Raw genomic sequence first — 24,347 nt, forward strand, 5'->3', positions numbered from 1 at the left:
GACCCAGCAATAGCACTGCTAGGAATTTACCCGAGGGATACAGGAATGCTGATGCATAGGAGCACATGTACCTCAATGTTCATAGCAGCACTTTCAACAATAGCCAAAACATGGAAAGAGCCTAAGTGTCCATCAACTGACAAATGGATCAAGAAGATGTGATTTATCTATACGACGGAATACTACATGGCAATGAGAAAGAATGAAATCTGGCCATGTGTAGCAACATGGATGGACCTTGAGGGTGTTACGCTGAGCGAAATAAGTCAGGTAGAGAAGGACAGATACCATACGTTTGCACATATAGGAGGATTAGGAGGAACTTAACGGAGGACTGTGGGGGAGAAGATGGGGGGAAATAGTTGGGGAGAGGGAGGGAGGCAAACCATGAGAGACTCTTGAATGTTGAGAACAAACTGAGGACTGATGGCAATGGGGGGTGGTAAAGGGGGGTAATGGGCATGGAGGAGGGCACTTATGGGGATGAGCACTGCATGTTATATGGAAACCAACTTGACAATAAATTATTTTTAAAAAAGGAAATAGGTCTCAAGTCATTAGAAATCAGACAATGAAGAAGAGTGTTCTCTGAACAATGGGAACAAACACAGTGAACTTTGAAACTGCCCAAGTTTGCCACACAGAAAATTTCCAGGCTACAGTTTAGGAAAGGGGAACCCAGACAGAGAATCTCACCATCTTCCTAAATTGAGGAGATAGAACTGAGAGCCTGGGCAAGAGTTTGCAAGAAAGCACACCAGAGAGAATAGAGCTGGTAGAAAAATCACTCTTGAGATCTAAAGACAGTCTACTTCTAGTCTTCAGCTGGATTCTTATCAGCACTTGCATGTGAGGAAATTATCCAAGGTTGGGGAAAAGAACTACCTAAACGATTATTGGAAATAATCTCTGGAACACACATCAGAACTGAAATAGTAGCCTGTTTCTATTAATCAGAGTGGAAGGTGATATAATTCACAGGGTATCAGATGGCATACTCAGAAGTCTTTTGCCAAGCTTCCTATGATCTGATACAAAGTTTAAAAGCAGGATGTAAAAGAATCAAACAGTTCCAAAGAACTGTATCTAAGAACAAACTTCAACATTTCTCTAATAATATAAATGCATCCAGCATGCAACAGGTAAAATTTGTAATGTCTGGCATCCAGTCAAAACTTATCAGTCATGGGAAGAAGAAGGAAAATAAGACAATAAAGGAGAAAGTGTATAAAAAGCCATAAATTCTACAAGTGACAGAAATAGTAAGTAAGAATATTAAAAGTTATATAACTATTTCATATATTTAAAAAGATTGGACATGTTTAGAAGGGACATCAAAAATATACAAAAGACTCAAATTGAATTTCTAGAGCTGAAAACTTCAATATTTGAAATTAAAAATACCCTTGCAGGGATGAATGGAAGATTAGAAACCTAGTGAACTTGAAAATATCAGTAGAAACCATCCAAAACGAAACACAGAGAGTAAAAGATGTCTAAAAAAGAATAAAAAGAATCAGTGAGCTGTGGGATAATATCAAGCAGCCTAATATATGAATAAATGTAAATGCAAAAGAGAAAATGAGGAAAAGCATTGAATAATGACTAAACATTTTCCAAATTTGATAAATATTATGAACTCTGAGATCCAAGAAGCTCAATGACCTCAAGAAAGAGAAACATAATGAAAATTAAGTCAAGGCATATTATTATAAAACCACTTAAAACCAACAATAAGGAGAAAAACCTTAAAAGCAGCCAGAGAAAATAGGCTCACGGAAGAAGAAAAATAAATTACTTTAAAAAATTTATGTTTTCACTTAAATCCCAGTTAGTTAACATACAGTGTAATATAAGTTTCTGGCGTACAATATAGTGATTCAACACTTTAATACAACACATGGCACTCATCACAGCAAAGGCATTTCTTAATCCCCATCATCTATTTAACCCATCCCCCACCCACCTCTCCTCTGGTAATCATCAGTTTTTTCTCTATAGTTAAAAGTCTGTTTCTTGGTTTCTCTCTCTCTCTCTCTCTGTTTGCTCATTAATTTTGCTTCTTAAATCCCACACATGAGTGAAATCATGTGATATTTGTCTTTCTCTAACTTATTTCACTTATCATAATACTCCAGCTCCATCCACGTCACTGTAAATGATAAGATTTCATTTTCTTCATGGCTAATATTCCCATCCCCGTGTGTGTGTGTGTGTGTGTGTGTGTAAATACCACATCTTCTTTATCCAGTCAACAGACACTTGAGCTGTTTCCATAATTTGGCTATTGTAGATAATGCTGCCATAAACATCAGGGTGCTTGTACCTCTTTGAATTAGTACTTTTATACTCTTTGGGGAAATACCTAGTAGCGCAACTGCTAGGTTATAGGGTAGTTCCATTTTTAACTTTTTGAAGAATCTCCATACCGTTTTCCAGAGTGGCTGCATCAGTTTGCATCCCCACCAAGAGTGCACAAGTGTTCCCCTTTCTCCACATCCTCGATAACACCTGTTGTGTTGTTGATATTTGCCATTCTGACAGGTATGAGGTGATATTGTGGTTTCAATTTGTATTTCCCTAATGATGAGCGATGTTGAACATCTTTTCATTATATCTGTTGGCTATTTGTGTCTTCCTTGGAAAAATTATCTGTTCATGTATTCTTCCCATTTTTAGTTGCATTATTTGTTTTTTGGGTGTTGAGTTTGATGAGTTCTTTATAGATTGTGGATACTAAGCCTTTATCAAATACATCATTTGCAAATATTTTCCCCCATTCTGTTGGTTGCATTTTAGTTTTGTTGATTATTCCTTTGCTGTGTAGAACCTTTTTTATTTTGATGAAGGCCCAATAGTTTATTTTTGCTTTTGTCTTTCTTGCCTCAGGAGACATATCTAGAAAGAAGTTGCTAAGACTGATGTCAAATTTCTTCATGGAAACAATAAAGTTAAAAAACCATGGGGTTACATCTTTAAAGAACAGAAAGAAAAAAACTTCATCAATCTAGAATTTTTACTCATGGAAAATATCTTTCAAAACAAACATGAAATGAAAATACTTTCAAACATGGAAATCTGGAAGGATTCATCAGCAGCTGATCTATGCCAAAGAAATGTTAAAGGAGAAGTAAAATGATACCAGATAAAAAGTTGTGTCCATGAAAAGGAATGAGGAACATAAGAAAAGATAATTATGTAGATAGAATTTTTTTATATTTCAATTTGTTAAAGGATTAAATAATAGCAATTTACTGTGGGCTTTATGATATACATAGAAATAAAACTCATGACAATGATAACATAAAGGCCCAGTAGAGAGAAATGAAAGTATACATTTACTATGTATGAAGTTGTATAATATCACATGAATATTGGTGTTTATATATTAAAGGTATAAGCTATGAATTCCAAAGCCACCAATACATAAAAATAAAATAATTAAATAATATAATTATTATTATATCAATAATCACATTAAATGTAAAGTCAATCCTCATTCTTTGTGGATTCTATATTTCAAAATTTGTCTACTCACTAACATTTATTTGTGACACCCAAAATCAATATTTGCTGTGTTTTTCCAGTCAGTCATCTATGGATTTGTGCAAAGTAGTGAAAAATTTAAGTGTCAGACATACGAGTTCTCAGATGAAGTTAAACCAGGCAACATTCTTGTCTTCTTGTTTCAGCTCACCTACTGTGAACAAATGTCCTTTTAGTGGTCTACTTAGTACCACATTTTTGCTTTTTTTTTGTGATTGTGGTTGGTGATTTTGGTATTTAAAATGACCTCCAAGCACAGTCCTCAAGAGGTATGTAGTGTTCCTAATCATAAGAAGGTTGTACCTTACCACGACAATGAGTGTGTTAGACAAATTTCATCTGGACATGAAAGTTCAATGTTAATGAATCAATAATATATATTCAGTAAGGTATCTCTAACAAGAACATGCATAAAACAAGGTTATATATTGATTGGCTAACAAATAAGATATAGCCTCTAGGAGAGAAATTTATATTTCCCAAGGGAACAGTGCCTAGGTTATTGACTAATTCAGTGATCCTGGTGACTTTATATAACAACTATTGCATATATCAAGAATCAACTAGTTCTTAATTACCCAATTAAGTGAAATTGCCAGATTGGATTTAAAAAGTAAGACTCAGAGTGCCTGGGTGGCTCAATCAGTTAAGCGTCTAACTCTTGGTTTAGGCTCAGGTCATGATCTCATGATTTTGTGAGTTCAAGTCCTGCGTCTGGCTCCATGCTGACAATGTGGAGCCTGCTTGGGATTCAATGTCTCTCTCTCTTTCTGCTCCTTCCCCTCTTGCACTGTCTCTGTCTCTCTCAAAGAAATAAATAAATTTTAATAAAAAATAAATATATTTAAAAAAAGCAAGACCCAACTAATTTGCCTAAAAGAAACTTCAAATATAATGACATAGATAGGTTTAAAAAAAAGATGGAAAAAATTACACCATGCTAATACTAATCAAAAGAAGCTGATTTACATCAAAGAAGATTTCAGAGCAAGAATATTATAGGGATAAAGAGATTAATTTCATAAGATGATAAACAGATCAATTCTTTAAGATGTAACAGTCTAAGCATTTCTGTACCTAACATCAGAGCTTCCAAATAAATGATGCAAAAACTGAGGTAACTGTAAAGAGAAATACACAAACTCTACAAATATAGTTGACAATTTCAACACACACCTTTCTGTAATTGATAAACAGGTCAGCAGAACATTAGTAACAGCAGAGAAGATTTGAGTAGCACTTTCAACCACCCTAATCTAATTGACACTATAGAGCAGTAAGCCCAGTAATAACAAAACATATATTCTTTTCAAAAACATTTACCAAGATAGACCAGACACTGAAAAGGAGAAACAATAAAAATCAGAGCGAAAATCAGTGAAACAGAAAACAAAGAAGAAGTTGAGAAAAATAAATAAAATCCAAAAAATAGGGGAAAGATAATAAACTTGGAAAAATCTAGATTATGAAGAAAAAAATGAACTGCAAAAATATCAATCACCAATATCTGAAATGAGAGAAATGACATCCCTACTCTACAAATATTAAAGGTTATTAAGAGAATATTCTGAAAAGTATGCCAATAAATTTAATGTATATGAAATGGAAAAATTCCTTGAAAGACAAACTATCAAATTTCACTCAAAAAAATGAGATGATCAGGATAGTTCTATATCTATTAAAGAATTTGACTTTGTAGCTAAAAATCTTTCCACAAATGAAATTTCAGTGAATTGCTTCACCTGTGAATTTTGCTCTAAGGAAGAAATATCAGTTCTTGAAAAAAATCTTCTAGGAATTATTTTATACTATTTTAAAGTTATTTTAAATAATTTTTTAAAAAATAAATTTGTGTTGAATATTATATTAAGTAATTAAACATCGGGATCAAGGAGGACTGGTTCCATGATTTCAAAGTCTGTTCAATATTTGAAAATCAACCAAGGTAATTCACTGAGGTGGCTTTGTCATATGTCGTCTTGCTAGGCTGAAAAACAGTTGACCCTTGAGCAATATGGAGATTGGGCAGTGACCACACTCCCCAGATGTAACTACTAATAGCCTATTGTTGCTTAGAAGGCTTGCCAATAACATAAACTCTCAATACATATTTTGTATGTTTTATGTATTATATACTATATTCTCACCATAAAGTAAGCTAGAGAAAAGAAAATGTTATTCAGAAAATCATAAGGAAGAGGAAATACATTTACAGTTCTATATGAATATTTATTGAAAAGCATCCAAGAACTACCCCGCACCCTCACTACCAGCCACCACCACCATAGGGGCAGTGGTAACTGCAGTCCTGGCCCCAGCATGGGGATGTGCCTCAGACTGGTAGCAGCTCTGTCCTCAAAGTGTACTACAGCTGCCCCATTAACCTAGAAGCGTACTGCCTGCCCATGGCCATCAGGAGCTACAGCCACACATGAGTGAGCCAGCCTCCAGAGGCAGTGGGGCTGGGGCAACCCATTGGGGAGGAGGGAAGAGAGGTAAAGGGGTGCCAGCGGCACACAGCTCCCTCCACCCCTGACTGGTACTGGGCCCTTGAGGGCTGCTGATGGCTTCAGTGGTACCCAAAGGTCAGTACCCAAAGGTCAGCAGACCTCTGTGCCAGTCACCTTTGATTTGGTCCCATGAAGACTGGGATAGGCAGGTATAAATAAATGCCTTGTGGCTGTCATTGTCAACTCAAAAATATGCCTCATCATCAGGGACATACAAATCAAAACTACAATAGATATCACTTCACACCTGTCCGAATGGCTAAAATTAACAACTCAGGAAACAAGAGATGTTGTCAGGGATGAAGAGAAAGGGGAATCCTCTTACACTGCTGGTGGGAATGCAAACTGGTGCAGCCACTCTAGAAAATAGTATGGAGGTCCCTCAAAAATTTAAAAATAAGCTACCCTATGACCCAGAAATTGCACTACTAGGTGTTTATCCAAAGGATACCAAAGTGCTGATTCAAGGCGGCACATGCACTCCAGTGTTTATAGCTGTATATCGACAGTAGTCAAATTATGGAAAAAGCCCAAATGTCCATCAACTGATGAATGCATAAAAAAGATGTGGTATATGCGGGTGCCTGGGTGGCTCAGTCAATTAAGCATCTGACTTTGGCTCAGGTCATGATCTCACAGTTGAGTTCCAGCCCCACATTGGGCTCTGTGCTCACACTGTAGTCTCCCTCTCTTTCTGCCCCTCTGTTCATCTTTGGTGCTCTCTCTCTCTCTTTTGCAAAAATAAATAAATAAACAAACAAACAATATTTAAAAAAGAAGAAGATGTAGTATATATATATATATATACAATGGAATATTACTCGGTGATCAAAAAATATGAAAATTTGCCATTATAACAGTGTAGATGGAACTAGAACGTATAATGCTAAGGGAACTAAGTCAGCCAGAGAAAGACAATTACCATATGATGTCACTCATATGTGGAATTTAAGATACGAAATAGACAAACAAAGGGGAAGGGAAGGGAAAATAAGATAAAAACAGAGAGGAGGCAAACCATAAAGACCCTTTTTTCCCCCCTTAATTTATTGTCAGGTTAGCTAACATACAGTGTATATACAGTGTGCTCTTGGTTTTGGGGGTAGATCCCTGTGATTCATTGCTTATATACAACACCCAGTGCTCATCCCAACAAGTGCCCTCCAGTGCCCATCACCCGTTTCCTCTCTCCCGCATCAACCCTCAGTTTGTTCTCTGTATGTCTCTTATGAGTCTCTTATGGTTTTGCCTCCCTCTCTGTTTGATATTATTTTTCCCCCTTCCCTTCCCTCATGGTCTCCATTAAGTTTCTCTAGTTTCACATATGAGTGAAAACATATGATATCTGTCTTTCTCTGACTGACTTATTTCACGTAGCATAATATCCTCCAGTTTCATCCATATTGTTGCAAATGGCAAGAGTTCATTCTTAAGTGTAGAGAACAAACTAAGGGTTACTGGAGGGGAGAGGAGTGGAGGATGGGCTAAATGGGTGATGGGTACTAACTAAGGGACACTTGTTGGGATGAGCACTGGGTGTTGTATGTAAGTGGTGATTCACTAAATTCTACTCCTGAAACCATTATTACACTATATGTTAACTAACTTGGATTTAAATTAAATTTTAAAGAATCACATATAAGTTTATAAGTGAACCTGCACAGTTCAAACCCGTGTTGCTTGAGACACCTGTCTATTTCTGAGAATTCCTATCCTTGTATATTTTTGGCTACAGTGGACCTCAAGGGGGATTCTTGCGTGAAGATTGCAAGGTAAAAAATGGAAACAGTAGCTATTTTGTAGCTCAGACACAGTGTTGCTTATCTGCCGACTCATCTCGCTGGTCTGAGGCAGCAGCTAGGACTGCCAGTGCTGCACTTTTATCTGCCTCTCCTTTCACTCCCTTTCCTCCTGGGTAAGGTATGTGTTTAGCTCCCTAATGAAGGACACCAACTCTTCTGTCCAAGAACCCATGCCACCAAGCTTAGTCGCAACAAAAGCTGCCATGAGTTTCAATGTGTCCTCATAGCTTCCAGCTCATGCTTGTAGGTCACAGTTCACACTTGGCTCTCCCAAGTCTACTCCACATCTACCTCTCCTTCCTAACTGCCTGCCCTGCAGACATCAAACTTCAACATTGCACAGAAGGACTACAGAGACTGCTTAACTAGATGCCAAAATGGATAAGGTCAAATCCCTATAATAAGTCCCTTATAAAACCACATACTGATTATGCTTCTCGGGATGAACTCTGAATGGATACACTGACTATACTAAAAGATTTAAAAAGAAAAAGACATAATCATCTCAATACAGAGAGAAAAAGAATTTGACAAAATTGAACATCTATTCTGTCCAAAACTCTCATCAAACGAAGAATAGAAGGAAATATTTTCAACATGATGAAGATCATCTACAAAAAATCTACAGTTAACATCATACTTAGTGCTGAAAAATGAAGATTTCCCCTAAGATCAGGAAGAAGATACAAACATCAGCTCTTTCCACTTCTATTCAACATTGTAATGAAGGTTATTGCTAAGGAAGTAAAATTTAAAATAATAATAAAAGGTAAATAGATTAAAAAGAATAAAAGCTCTTCACTCACAGATGATAACAGACTGACCTCATGAGACCATAGGAGAAGTCAAGGAGTTAAATCTTTCAAGCTGTTAGAAAAGTGCCTGACCATGAAAATATTCCATAACTGTTCACCTCTAGAATATTTTGCAAGAACCCATTTTTAAGGATGAAGTTTTCCCTTTCTCTTTAACAAGCTATGCCTTATTTTCCTCTCCAATATTTCCCATAAGAAGCCCCTTTCCCATAATCAAATCCAATAAATTGTTCTACTTCTTTAGCAATAGAAATTGGTGAAACATAAAATGAAAGAGAGATGTGGAGGGGTGCCTGGGAGGCTCAGTCGGTTAAGCGTCCGACTTCGGCTCAGGTCATGATCTCACAGTCCGTGGGTTCGAGCCCCGACTTGGGCTCTGTGCTGACAGCTCAGAGCCTGGAACCTGCTTCAGATTCTGTGTCTTCCTCTCTCTCTGCCCGCCCCCCTGCTTGCTCTCTGTCTCTGTCTCTCAAAATAAAATGAAGACATAAAATTTTTTTTAAAAAGAGATGTGGAATTTATTTTTTCCAAACCTAAAATTTTTTAAAAACAACTGATAGGCTATTGAAAGATTTGGGATAAATAAAAAGAACTGCTCGTGTCATATCAAGTTAGGCAAACTATGGACTTTAATAACCAAAGCTGTAACATAGAGTTAGGAAAAGATTTACATTGTTAGCAGTTTAAACAAATTCATCATGTCTTATTACTGTACTTGTAGGTAAGGTTACAAGTTTGGAACAAGTTTGGAGATATTATTTACATTTTTTCTTATGTTTTAGTCTCCAAAAGCTAAATTTACACGTTTAATTTAAATTTTTTCTTCTGTTTTATTTCAGAGGCTGGTAATGGAAGTAGTAGAAGGAGGGAGAGTCTTTCCCTAATATTTAATATCTTCTTGAGTTTGGTTTCATTTTCCCCTAGGGATGTCAAAGTATACTAAGAATTTGAGGAAATGAATCATCACTGTTGGATAAAATGGCAACATCAGGTCTTCTTTATTAACAAGAATAGTAACAACATATGTTAGTTTATTTTATAGTGAACACAGTACGCTAACACTCACTCTCGTGTAATCCTCACAACAATCTTACGATGTAAACATGTAATAACACGCACATATTTGGCAAATGAAGCAACCAAGACTCAGTGACCTTAAATAATTTGCCCAGGATCTTTACAATAGAGCCTAGAGCAGCACAAAACACCTGATTGCATTTCTGGAACACTTTCCCAGGTTTTTTGTTTGGTTTCTAATTCCTTTCTTAAAGTTCCTGGCACTGTGTAGAGTCTTTGGCCCTGAAAGTACATGAGGACCACTTTTTTTAGGGCATTGTCTACATAGCTTCTAAAATGCTTCCTTCATCTATACCACTAGTTCAGAATCTACTTTCCTATATATTAAGGTCATTTTTATGTCCCTTCAATCAACCAGTGTAGCTCCTCCTGCACTAAAGACCTTCAGTTTGGTACCTTACAAACCAAAAGAACCTCAAGTCACCTCCCAAATTCAAAGACTCACTGTCACTTCTCCATCATCAACTATTTTAGGGTCTATACTCCATCTAACACAATTTTGTTTTGCTTTTTTTACCTAAAATATTGATATAATGCTTACTACGTGCTATATTAAAATTGTAAAATTTTAACAATGTTAATTTTTTCAATGTTGTAAGTTAAGTACCATTATTAACTTTATTTTAGAGGTAGGGGATGGAGACACACTTGCCTAAGGGGGCAACAGGTTAGTAAGTGACAGAGTTTTGCATAGTAACAGTTATACATAACAGAATCCCAACAGCGCCATAAGACCAACTGGTGAAATTATACAGTGAAATTTGAACAGTCTCAGAGAAATCTACAATAAATCTATAAGCTCTAACATTGAAATCAGAAATAACTGTGACCAGGGTGCCTGGGTGGCTCAATCAGTTAAGTGTCTGACTCTTGGTCTCAGCTCAGGTCACGATCTCAGAGTCATGAGTTGGAGCCTCACACTGGACTCCAACACCCTTGCTCAATATGGAGCCTACTTTTTAAAAAAAACACAGGGATAATCACGAACAATATGGGTATAAATATCTGCATGGTAGAGTTGAGGACAGAATAGGAATAGTTCAATGAATAAGGAGGAGGAATTATTCAATGAATAATTCATATCATTAACTGAGGCACTCCTGGTTAGGTTCTACTTGTGTGTGTCTGTGTGTGTGTGCGCATGTGTGTTTATACATACATATAACCTGTTAATTGAACTAAAAATGGATATTTTATTGCCATCAAATAACTAACTATGGAGTTAACTAACTATGGAGTCTCTCATTTTCTTGAGAGACCTGATTTCTTTGCTATTAATCCTTATGTGGTCTTAATGCCCAGAGTTAAAATAATTCCTTCAGGTATTGTTAGGGAGAATGTTGATCCATTAGGTAGATCTAAATCACATTTTCAGGCACCCTGAAAGAAAAGATAAAGTAACCCTTTAATCTTGTTTAAAGCACATATTACCTTTAAACACTACTACAAAAAAAAAAAAAAAAAACACTACATTTATTTTTCATTGATGGGCTGTCCTTACTCTTTCAAGTCAACAATTGGTGTGAAACTATCTCAAAGTCTATTTTAAAAAACAACAACAATAGTATGTAAAAATTTGAGCATTTAATTTCTACCAGGCCCTTTTCTAAGAGCTTTATACGATTACCTCACTTAATTCCTGTAACAGCCCTGTGAAGTAGATACCATTATTTCCATTTTACATATAAAGGAATTAAAACAGAATTTACACCTTCGGCCCTACCCAGGGAGGGATCCATACAACTTTTTGTGTTCATGTCATAATTTAAAGAGAAATTTTTACAATGTCCAGAGCCCCTCCTACAAAGGAAGAAAGATGTTCTCAAATTCCTTATAGCAAGAGTCCACTTAGGTGGTGCCAACCTTGACTTCCAAATGGAACAGTACATCTACAAAAGGAAAAGTGATGCCTCTACATCACCTGGGAGAAGTTTCTGCTGGTAGCCTGTGCCATTGTTGCCACTGAAAACCGAGCCGACATCAGTGTCCTATCATCCAGGAATACTGGCCCGTGACCTGTGCTGAAGTTTGCAGCTGCTACTGGAGCCACTCCTATTACTGGTCACTTCACTCCTGGAAACTTCACTAACTAGATCCAGGTAGCCTTCCAGGAGCCAAGGCTTCTGGCGGTTACTGATCCCAGAGCTGACCACTAGCTTCTCATAAGCATCATATGTTCACCCGCTTACCTGCTTTGTGTAACACAAACTCTCCTCTGAGTTATATGCACATTGCCATCCCTTGCAACAAGAGAGTTCACTCAGTGGGTCTGATGTGGTGGATGCCGACCTGGAAAATTCTGCATGTTTGTGGCATCATTTTCTGTAAGCACCCATGGGGGTTCATGCCTGATCTCTACTTCTGCAGAGAACCTGAAGAGATTGAAAAGGAAGAGTAGGCCACTGCTGAAAAGGCTGTGACCAAGGAGGAATTTCAGGGTAAATGGACTGTTCTAGCTCCTGAGTTCACTGTTACTCATTCTGAAGTCGTGGACCGGTCTGAAGGCATATAGGCGCCCTCTGGACCTACTCAGGAGTTCCCCACTAAAGACTAGAGTCCTCAGCCTGCCACTGAAAACCGGTCTTCAGCTCCCCCTGCTCAGGCCACTGAATGGGCAGGAACAACCACTGAGTGGTCGTAAGCTGCCCTTCCACAAAGACAAACAAAATGGAAATAAGGTTGATGGAAAACAGTTTCTAACTAACTAAATAATTAATTAATTAAAAATAAATGAGTTTACATAATCGGTCCAAGGTCATATAGCTAGTAAAAGAAACAGATTTCAATCCCAAAAGTCTGACATCAAAATTTTTGCTACTAACCATTAATGATAGAAAAATCTGTTAGAATAATATGATTAAAGCTGATGAATTTTGCATCCAGAATTCTTGTCCATGTTCCTATTTTAATTTCTTAAAAGTCCCTGAAAAATTAGTGAATATTATCTACAATCAGGAAACCAAAGTGTGATGTCTCCCAAATACTCAGAAAAAAAGGAAGACTGTCACATAAAAACTCTACTAATTATCATAACACAATGCTTTATGAAATTGAATGTCTATAGAAGTCATTTTAAAAGGCTGTTATCTTGGGGCTTGTGATCACTGCCCAAGAAAAAGATAAGGTCTTCTGCTGTATTCTAAGAAAACTTACAATAGACTAAATTTTTGACCAACAATTCCACATTATCAATTTTATGTGTTTTTAAGAATCATAATGGAGGAACTAAGATTGTGATGATGTATTTATGTCTAGTTTGCAATTAACTCTGAAATATCCTCTTTGTTTACCATAAATTTGGTATTTTAATTCCTTCCTCCTCTGTCACATATTATATAAGATCCAGAAAAATTAGTAGAAAATATTTATCTAACCTTGTTATGTACCAGACATTGTCATAAGCCCTTTATATATTTTAACTCTTTTAAGTCATACACCAGTCTTATTAAATAAGTAGGGTATTACCACCATTTTATACTTAAAGAAACTGTGGCACAGAGAGGTTATCTTCAAGGTCACTTACTCGTGCAAATGGTGGAAACCAGATCTAAAGAAAGTAGTCTAGCCAAAAAGATGATGTTCATAACCACTATGTTATATGATGATAAGATGATCCACCTATCCTAGCCACAGAGCTATGTCCTCTCTTGGGGAACTCATTGCCAGATATCAACTCTTTTGCTAAGCATTTATTGAGTTCCAGTTTCTCTAGTCACCATTCAAAGTCTGGAAATACAATGATACATAAGGCAGGGAACTTTTCTGGAGAAGTGGGAGACATATAAATGATTAATTATAACAAAAGCCAATAAATGCCAGCACAAAGTGTATATATAGAAAGGGGTGTAAGATCATAAATGTGACTATATTTGGTCCAGAAGCCCTCACTGGGGGAAGTGGAGAGGGTTGGAGAAATATTTCAGAAGAAGAAAATAGAGTGAACCCACAAAAAGTGCCAACAGGGACTTTAAAAAAACAGAATCCATTACCTTTAGATTTAATTCAAGAAAAAAATAGTGATTTAATACTGCTTCAAAAATATGAATCATTTTATTAATCATTACCCTTGCTGTACCCATTGAATTGATAACTGAACCAGTTTAATAAAGGAACTGTTTACAGAATTGTGGGGAGGGTTATAGGAACCAACCAGGGAAGAGGAAGCATTAGGAACTCCAAGAGCCAGAAGCTGTTGCCATTTCTAATCTGGAGGGGGAAAAAGATGTTGCTACAAATCCTCCTATACGTGCTAACATATGGTATATGTCCTTCTCTGCCTGACTTATTTCACTCAGCATAACACCCTCAAGGTCCATCCATGTTGCTACACATGGCCAGATTTCATTCTTTCTCATTGCCATGTAGTATTCCATTGTACAGATAAACCACATCTTCTTGATCCATTCATCCATTGATGGACACTTAGGCTCTTTCCATGTTTTGGCTATAAGGGAGAAGAAGGGGGGGAATAGTGGGGGAGAAGGAGAGAGGCAAATCATGAGAGACTCTTGAATGCTGAGAACAAACTGAGGACTGATGGGTGTGGGGGGGAGGGAGGAGATGAGCATTGAGGAGGGCACTTGTGGGGATGAGCACTGGGGGTTATATGGAAACCAACTTGACAATAAACTATTACTATTTGTAAAAAAAAAAAAAAAGAAAAAGATGTTGCTATACAGGACACCATCAAGAGCTGTAATGGTAGTAGAGGGTCTGCAAAAATAGGAGATGTGGCTCTAGGTAGAGGAACACAGCCACTGCCAAACCACAGCCTAATAAATGGGAGGGTGAAATACATACTCTGACTTCATTCTCCTCCCGTCCAATCTCCCATTGATACTTCGAATGGTGGAACAGAGGGCAAGGGAGATTATGTGAAGAGTCTACAGACTCCTAGCACCCAGAGTCAAGATCCTAGCACCTAGAGCAGAGTGGGGTCAGGTGCTGATCTGGAAGGACAGATGGAAAATAACTAATACCCAATTATTGCTCAGTACTTGATACTTCATCACCTCTGAGGAAAAGAGGAAACAGCAAAGAGAGACCTATATTTGATAAAATGAAGACTTGTCTCCAAGAGCCTCATAATCACTAAAATTGGCTACATCAGCATAGAAGTTGCAGCGATATTGAATGAAAATGTTTAAATACAAAATTTGCATCACTTTTACCGGGCTCAATTCTCTCCCTGGTAGTAATCACTGCTTTTTGAAACTGTTTAAATTAAGGCGACTTGTTTCCATCTACAGAACCCACATTTCATGACCTGTCTTTTAGAGACTTTGCTTTTGTTAATTTGACCAGCAAATGTTAGAATTCTTCCTCTAAACATCTTTATATTCGTTTCCTTCTCTCTTTTCTCACTATTATTATTAATTCAAGCTTTTTATCAACCAAGCCTACTATTGGCCCTGACAATAGTAAACTCCAAGTCCTTGAAAAGACAAGCTGCTCTCAGCCCAAAGTCCTGACTATGCTCTCTGAATATAATATAAAATAAATTTAGACAATGGCACCAGGAATTTCACAGAGAAAGATCCTTTACTGATTGTGTTTTCCAATTTGCATGTAATTTGCAGAAATTTTAACTGTGAAAAATTAGCATTTAATTACCATTCATTCTTTCTGGCTTCTTTTAGGGAGTCCCATTAACTAAGGTGAGAATTTAGATAAATCTGGTTCTGCTGAATAAGGAAAATTGATTTGGATCTTTATGTAAAAATCAAGCATTCAAAGAATTTTATTAATCAGCATAAATGTTCTCTCTGGTCATATTTAGTTTTGAGTGTTTAGTATTGTTGTTCCATACCAAACTGTCCTTCATGCTTTGTTTTTACTTAAATTCCAGTTAGTTAACATAAGTGAAATATTACTTTCAAGTGTACAGTTTAGTGCCTCACACTTATATACAACACTCGGTGCTCATCACAAGTGCCCTTCTTAATCCCCATCACTTACTTAACCAATCTCACCACTCACCTCTCCTCTGATAACCATTTGTTCTCTATGGTTAAGTCCTTTTCTTGGTTTGCCTCTCTCTTTCTCTCCCTTCTGCCATCATTTGTTTTGTTTCTTAAATTTCACATATGAGTTAAATCGTATGGTATTTGTGTTTCTCTGATTTATTTCACTTAGCATAATACTATCTAGCTTCATCCATGTCATTGCAAATGACAAGATTTCATTCATCTTTATGGCTGAAGAATATTCCATTGTGTGTGTGTGTTGTGTGTGTTTACATACAGACACAACACACACACACACACACATACATATTAATCACATTTTCTTTATTTTTAAAAAAAGTAACAACGAACACTACCCGAAGATTAAAGAAAATATGATCATTGGGAGAATGAAGAAATATAGAGCTCAGACTAGTTCAAACAGCCTTTAGGGAAGGAATGATCTTGGAGCAGGCATAGGGTTTAGTCAAGTAGTCAGAAGATGGAAGAGTAAGTAGGAAAAAAGCAATAGCTAAGGCCATGTAAAAGTTTCATGTTTTAGGCTTAAAAAATTCTTTTAAAAAGGCTACCATTTGTTTGTTGAGTACCATGTACCAGACATTCTGCCTTTATTTCCTATTTGAGACTTATAACATAGTAATAAGGTAAAATAATCATGTAGTGTAATGATAGGACACTGTAATGTGCTACACTAACCATCAGCATCTTATTTAAATTAGCCAAACTTGACAAACTTTAATTTCCGCATCTGTGAATGGGGAGAATAACAAATACTATCAACTTTATTTGTGAGATTTAAATAGGATAATATAAATTTGAATCGTATACAATCTCTCACAGCTAAATGAATGGTGAAGCTGACAGTCTAGACAAAATTCTAACCTATGCTCTGGGTGAGATAGAGGCACAGAAAGATAGACAGGATCCGTATCCACTTAAGCAATGTTCTCAAGGTGGTCCAACCTGCTTGCATTGTAATCAGTTTGATAACTTCAAAAAGAAAATTCTCATTCTATGGTTGAAGATGACAAACCCCTTTCCTCCCCTACTCTCTCTAAAATGAAAAGAAAAGAAAAAAGAACTTTCTGTTTCTATAAGTAAGATAAAAATGAGGGAAGCTGCCACTCAATGAGAGGTATAAACAGATTGATGGGGAAGAAAATCAGGCAGAAAACTGCTACTGATAACTGTACTCATAAAGCTTGATGGAGTAACATAAGGAAGAGTCTCCAACAGGGAAGGTAGTCTGTCTTCCACTGAGAACTTCAAACAGTCAAATTTCAATGAAGCCTTAGAATGGATTGCAGTTTATTAGAAACAGGCTTTATTTGAAAGTCTTGTCATGCAATAGTAGGTCCCATCCACCTTCATCCTCTACCCCAAACCCCCAAAACTGCATGAAGAGGCTTATATACCAAACAGTAACATTATTTTCTAAGGAAATTGAACAAATCCATTTGAGAGAACAAAGACAATTTGTGAGAGTATTGTTGGAGATCTCCTGAGTATGTGGGAAAAAGGCAAGAAGGATCTGAAATTTTGCCTTTCCCTTACATGTCAAACATGGTGATCCAGGCATGAAGGGCAACTTACAGGAAAAGGGCACAGTGGATCTACCCAGAGTCCTTTCCTATCTTTATTAGTCTACAGGGACTCCTTTTCCTACTTTCTTTGTCCAGAAATGGTATCATTATAACTGCTCAGAGAGGATGGCTTTTTCAAATTTCAACAATAATGCAGCGGAGGTGAACAGCTGTATGTGGAATTGGCCATCAGAGACCTCCATATGCTGGCATTTAAGTGCACCCTATTACTTTCTTCTCTGTTCCCACAAAAGGAAGACATGCCTTCAATTATCTTAAAGCATCATACACTTATCCAAACCTCTATATCCAAGAGTAGTAGATGACTGGAAGCAATTCTACCTCTGGATTGAGTGAATCAATATATAAGGGTCAGTTCTCTGTGGCCTTAGGCCAAATCGCATTAGTCACTTATTTTTGCACAGGTTTTCAAGCTAATATTTTTTAAAATTGTTTTTTTCTGAGAGAGAGAGACAGCATAAGCAGGGGAGGGTCAGAGAGAGAAAGGGAGACACAGAATCTGAAACAGGCTCCAGGCTCTGAGCTAGCTGTCAGCACAGAGCCCAATGCGGTGCTCAAACCCACCAACCTTGAGATCATGGCCTGAGCCGAAGTCAGATGCTTAACCAACGGAGCCACCCAGGGACCCCTCAAGCTAATATTTTAAAAATAATTTTTAGTGAATAAAAACAGTCAAAAAAGATTAATATTCTATGCATGTGTAAATTATATTAAATAAATTTTTCAGTGTCATAAATAAAATTTTTATTGAAACATGGCTATGCTCATTCATTTAAGTAGTATTAATGGTGGAGTGGAATAGTTATAATAGAGGGCACAAGGTCCAGAAAGCCTAAAATGTTTGCTGTCTGGCCCTTTACTAAAATGCTTTTCAATCCCTGATATACAGTATTGATTGAAAAATTGTCCCCTTTACATGGAGAAACGGGTACCCTCCTACACTCTTGGTGGAATGTAAACTAGTGCAGCCCCTCTGGAAAACAGTGTGGAGGTTCCTCAAAAAATTAACAATAGAACTCCCCTATGACCCAGCAATAGCACTGCTAGGAATTTACCCAAGGGATACAGGAGTGCTGATGCAAAGGGGCACATGTACCCCAATGTTCATAGCAGCACTTTCAACAATAGCCAAAACATGGAAAGAGCCTAAGTGTCTGTCAACTGACAAATGGATCAAGAAGATGTGGTTTATCTATACGACGGAATACTACATGGCAATGAGAAAGAATGAAATCTGGCCATGTGTAGCAACATGGATGGACCTTGAGGGTGTTATGCTGAGTGAAATAAGTCAGGCAGAGAAGGACAAATATCATATGTTTACACCTATAGGTGGATTAGGAGGAAGCTAACGGAGGACCATGGGGGAGAAAAAGGGGGGAAAATAGTGGGGAGCAGGGAGGGAGGTAAACCATGAGAGACTCTTGAATGCTGAGAACAAACTGAGGATGATGGGGGTGGAGGGGAAGGGGGTGATAGGCAAGGAGAAGGGCATTTGTGGGGATGAGTACTGGGGGTTATATGGAAGCCAACTTGACAATAAACTATCAAAAAAATTGTCCCTTTTTTTGAAAGTTGGAAAGGTTGAGTTGGAGGATTGACATGTTATTATAGACTCCAAAGTTTCTTTAGCCTTTTTTTTCTTTTAATGTGGTTTCTTTTGGGCTAGTGGATGCCTGGGCTCTTATACTTCATGTTATCTATATCGCTTCCACTCTTGATATAAAGCTGGAAGTTGAATCGCATTAGCAAGATCTATACCTATGCTCTTGTTGAAGGGTACTGATGCCAAATGAAGATTTTGAAAAAGTCAGGCTGAATTTGGGCTATGTGTGATGGAGGGGAGACATCAGGCCAAAGTGTTCACCCCTACATTTAGGACTTAGAGTTTCAAGACCAGAATTCTCTGTAAACAGCCCCACAGGACCAGTGCTCAGGAACTAGCTGTTGCCCTTTTCTACTAATCTTCTTCTGCCATCCTGAACCTGTACAATAATGTTTTGCTCATATCTTTTCTCTGGAAACAGGTTTAAATTGTACTTCAACCACTGCCTGATTCCATGTTCCTACAGAATGGCCTTGTAATAGCTCTGTTTCTTTAATACATGAGCCTACATGGTATTTATAGGTTCAGGAAATCAACTGTCAGCTTCTGAAGTGGAGACAGGAGCTGAATCTGAATAGAGGTGAGACCCATTAGAGAAATCCTCAGAGATGACATGGGGTTATCCAAAGGACAACAGGTACCCCTTCGTTCTCAGTTCCTGACGTGTTATTGGACTGCCTTGAAAGAAATACCACAAATCATTACACACTGGGAGCGAAGCAGAATTTTTGCAGTGTTATATTGCTTTGTTTTTATGTCCTAGAAACACCTGAAATAATGTGAATTATCATTTGGGAATTTAAGTGTCTTTTCAGTGCTTTGACCTAAGCACATGAGGAGCTGGAGGCACCCACAACACTGAAGTTGTAATTCAAAGAAACAGAATGAAGAACAAACACAGAGTTTGTCTGTGGATTTCTTACAGAACCCCCCACTCCAACGGTTGGCTCCTAGGCCACTTAGAAATGATGTAACCTCAGAGGGCTCTGGGGTTGGAAACAGAGGAATTAAATGTGTAAGGTCCGACTGGGGATCTCGTTATGATAATGGCATTATGGCATATCTAAAACTAAATGAAAATTACCATTTGATTATGCAAATTTGTGCCAGCTACCAATCATTGACTTAATGTTGTTCTTTAAAAGGGCTGCAATCTTACTATTGGTGAGAATGCAAACTGGCGCAACCACTGTGGAAAACAGAATGGAGGTTTCTCCAAAAATTAAAAATAGAGATACCTAACGATCCAGCAATTGCACTACTAGGTATTTACTCAAAGAATACAAAAATACTAATTCAAAGGGATACATGCACCCTGGTGTTTATAGCAGCATTATTGACAATAACCAAAATATGGAAACAACCCAAGTATCCACTGACAGATGAACTGATAAAGAAGATATGTCATATATACACAGTGGCATATTATTCATCCATAAAAAGGAATGAGGTATTGCCATTTGCAATGACACTGATGGAGCTGGAGAGTATTATGCTGAGCAAAGTAGGTCAGGCAGAGAAGGACAAATACCATATGATTTCTCTCACATATGGAATTTATAAGAAACAAAACAAATAAGCAAAGGGGAAAATGGGGCAGAGAGAGAGAAACTAGCAAACTAAAAAAACAGACTCCTAAATATAGAGAACAAACTGATGGATAGCAGAGAGGAATTAGGTGGAGGGATGGGTTAAAAAGGTGATAGATGTTAAAGAGTGTACTTTTTGATGAGCACCGGGTACTGTATGGAAGTGCTGAATCACTATATTGTACAGCTGAAACTAATATTACAGTGTATGTGAACTAACTGGAATTTAAATAAAAACTATAAAAAAGAGGGGGCAGCAATCTTATTCTTATTCAGACAAAGCACATCCTGAAGAAACATGAGGAAAATCTATTTAGAATAGTGAGCATTTTTCTCCTGGACATCGCTCGAAAGGCTGCCAGTTTACTTGCTTCAAAAAGACAAAGACAAACTCTCAAAAGCAAATTGGTCCTAGTAACACATTGAAATTTATTACCTAAACTCCAGTAAAGATAATATAAATACTCTGCAATGAATTCATGAAAAGATAATGTTGTGTCAAACTGAAGTTATTATAATTATAATCATGTACCATTAGGAAGACATTCTTAGTGTTTCAGTCATGTACTGGCTCTAGACGACATTTAACATCAACATAACATTGTGCTATATGGCAATTACGATAATAGACATCTAATTCACTGTTAGATGGAGTTACGTTGTAATGAAGTAATTCCATGAACAATTAATAAAGCACACTGACCCTTGTGACATATCAAATTCTATACATTTTCCTCCGATATACTATTTATAACTTTAAGTAGTGTGAAGATATTTAGACTTTGTAAAATAAAAAACACATTGTTTTAAAACAAGTTGTTGACGTGGACAAAAACAGAATTTTAAAAACAGAATTTGATATGCATTATATATCAATTCAAATTATACGTTAAACTAAAACATGCTTTTATATATATTATATTTAATTTACTATACTGTATAATATATATATAATCCTGCTCAAATTGCCTTAAAGAAACACCAGAGACTGGGTGGCTTAAACAGCAAAAACTTCTCATAATCTGGAAGTAAAGTCCAAGATCACAATGCCAAGAGAGTTGGTTCCTGATGAAGCCTCTCTTCAGGGCTTGCAGAAAGACACCTTCTCCGGGCACCTGGGTGGCTCAGTCAGTTAAGCCTCAGACTTTGGCTCAGGTCATGATCTTGCTGTTCATGAGTTCGAGCCCCGCATCAGGCTCTGTGCTGACAGCTCAGGGCCTGGAGCCTGCTTTGGATTCTGTGTCTCCCTCTCTCTCTGCCCCTCTCCCACTCATGCTCTGTCTCTATGTCTCTTTCATAAATAAATAAACATAAAAAAAAAAAAAAGACACCTTCTCACTTTGTTTCCACTTGGCCTTTTTCTTTGTGTATGCACAGAGAGAGAGTGAGAGAGGTTGAGAGAGAGACCTGATGTCGCTCTCTCTTTCTACAAGATCATCAGTCCCATTAGACTAGGGCCCCACCCTCATGATCTCATTTTACTTTAATCACCTCCATAAAGGCTTTATCTGCAAATATAGTCACATTGAGGCTTAAGTCTAGGACATGTAAATTTTTGAGGGGACACAATTCAGTCTATAACAAAATATGTAAACAGCACATTCTCTTTTCCACTCAGTCAAAAAATATAATACAGCAAATATATTATGTTTTAAGCTTAGATATCCCATGTATACACTGTTAATAAGCTAGCAAAGAGCTAAAGCAAAGAATTAAAGGAAGTATGTCAATACTTTCATGCTGCAGGGAACATGAAAGTCCTTTTGGGGTACTGTGGAAATAATAACATAAAATGATACCGTTTAGTTGTAAGACAGTTCACCAATACTTTCCATTAGGACGGAAGTACCTTTCCTAATGGAAAGGAAGTTAATGTGCCCATTTGAACACATATCATATTTTATGTACGTAATTTATTTCTGTGACACCCTTGCTTAAAAATATATTATAATGAATTAAATTAAACATCTTGGTTCTGATTCATTGAGATAACCAACAAGCTTCTTCAATCTTTGATATTCTTATCTTTTTTAATTTGAAAAGATTCTCCACCAATGTTCTATAGCAATAAGTAGTCATATCTTGCAGTCCATGGGTTCCAGCCCTGCACTGGGCTCTGTGCTGACAGCTCAGAGCCAGGTGCCTGCTTCAGATTCTGTGTCTCCCTCTCTCTCTGCCCCTCCCCCATTTGCACTCTGTCTTTCTTCTTTCAAAAATAAATAAGCTTTAAACAAAAAGATGAGAAAGTAAGTTAGCCTAACCAAAGCTACACAGCAGGTGTCCAGGTCAGAATTCATACCTAAGACTGCTTTCTATATCCATGCACGTTCTCTTTATGCTACAGTTCCCACTTATATGCCTTCAGCAAAAAAAAAAAAAAAAAAAAGTGTGCTTTATAATCTCAGTTCACAGAGTACTTTACATTCCAAATAGTATAAAAAGAGTAAGGCAAAAGGGTATGTTTCTTCTCCAACCGGTGTGAATAGTAGAAAATCACATGAATATGGTAATAGATACCATGAACTGTGAGAACACCTGGCGGAATCCAATTGCCTATGTGTATGTGTGTGATACTTTACCTCAAAGGAGCTGATCCACATGTAGCACCCTCATTCCTGCCTTTGTATTCTTCATGTTTTCCAGCCATCTTGGGATTCTGATTTTTTAATCTATCTAATTCTTCTAATTCTTTAAGGAAAACCAAAGTTTAATTCTTAGAGCATTTTAGTCAAGTATTTTAACCAAATGACTCCGTTGCATTTATGGTCTTTACCCAGATCTTAGCTCTTGATAATAAACTATATGAAATTTTTTTTTCTATTTACTTGTCCAAACTATAAACATTTTTGGTTCCTCTACAGCTAGCTTAGGCACACAGCAAATGCTCAAAATCAGTTATTTGATTAATGAGTTGTCAGATCAAATATGTCTTTTAAATTATGTATGTGGTAAATGGTCCATGTGTTAGAATAAGAAGTCAAAGGTACACATACATTCCTGTCAAAACAATATGTTTTGTACAAAACTAAACTCTGTTCCAACTCTGAGTCTGAGTCTATTCCCAAACTCCAAACAGCCATTCCAGACTAGAGACCAATGTCTCATTCACTCAAACAGAAATTTATTGAGTAACTTCTGTCTTGAACTCAGCATAAGAAACTAATGATACAGAGATGAATCAGATCCAGTCCCTGCTTAAAATGAATGTACTAGTATAGTAGAGGAGCCAGAATTGTGTAACAACATTACTTAAAATATTCAGTGAATTTGATGTTTTATAGAGACTTGGAAAGAAACAGCTATGTTACCAGAGAAAACCCAGTGAGTTGAACATCAAGAAGCCCCACAGATTGGCATCAACTTGGTAAAACAGATACAACAAAGTTCCTATTTAACTGGCTAAGATTTTGGGTCTTGACACCTCATAGAAAAAAGGTAATGAGTCTTGGTGACAAATTTCTACCAAGGAATTTCTCTACAGAGGGACACTAGTATATTAATTAGTAATTAAAAATAAAACTTGGTGGTTGCCAAAGGGGAGCTGGTGAGAGGATGGGCGAAATGAGTGGAGAGTAGGAGGTACAGGTTTCCAGTTATCAGAATGAATAAGTCTCAGAGATGAAAGGTATAGCATAGGGAACATAGACAGCAGTATTATAATATGGTTATTACACTTATGGTGAGCATAGCATAATGTTAAGATTTGTCAAATCACAATGTTGTACAACTGAAATTAGTATAACATTGTGTATCAACTATACTTTAAGAGAAGTAATAAATAATAATTAAAACAAGCAAACAGATATCCCATCCTATGGTCCACCCATTCTTT

General features: G+C 37.0%; 1 pseudogene; it reads left to right on the forward strand.

The window, feature by feature from the left end:
- Nucleotides 1–12,391, forward strand: part of LOC120225523 — a 59,759-nt pseudogene extending 47,368 nt beyond the window's left edge.
- The last annotated feature ends 11,956 nt before the right edge of the window (nucleotides 12,392–24,347 follow it).

Source organism: Hyaena hyaena, unplaced genomic scaffold (assembly GCF_003009895.1).
Source record: "Hyaena hyaena isolate Hyena2069 unplaced genomic scaffold, ASM300989v1 scaffold_1424, whole genome shotgun sequence".
NCBI lineage: Eukaryota > Metazoa > Chordata > Mammalia > Carnivora > Hyaenidae > Hyaena > Hyaena hyaena.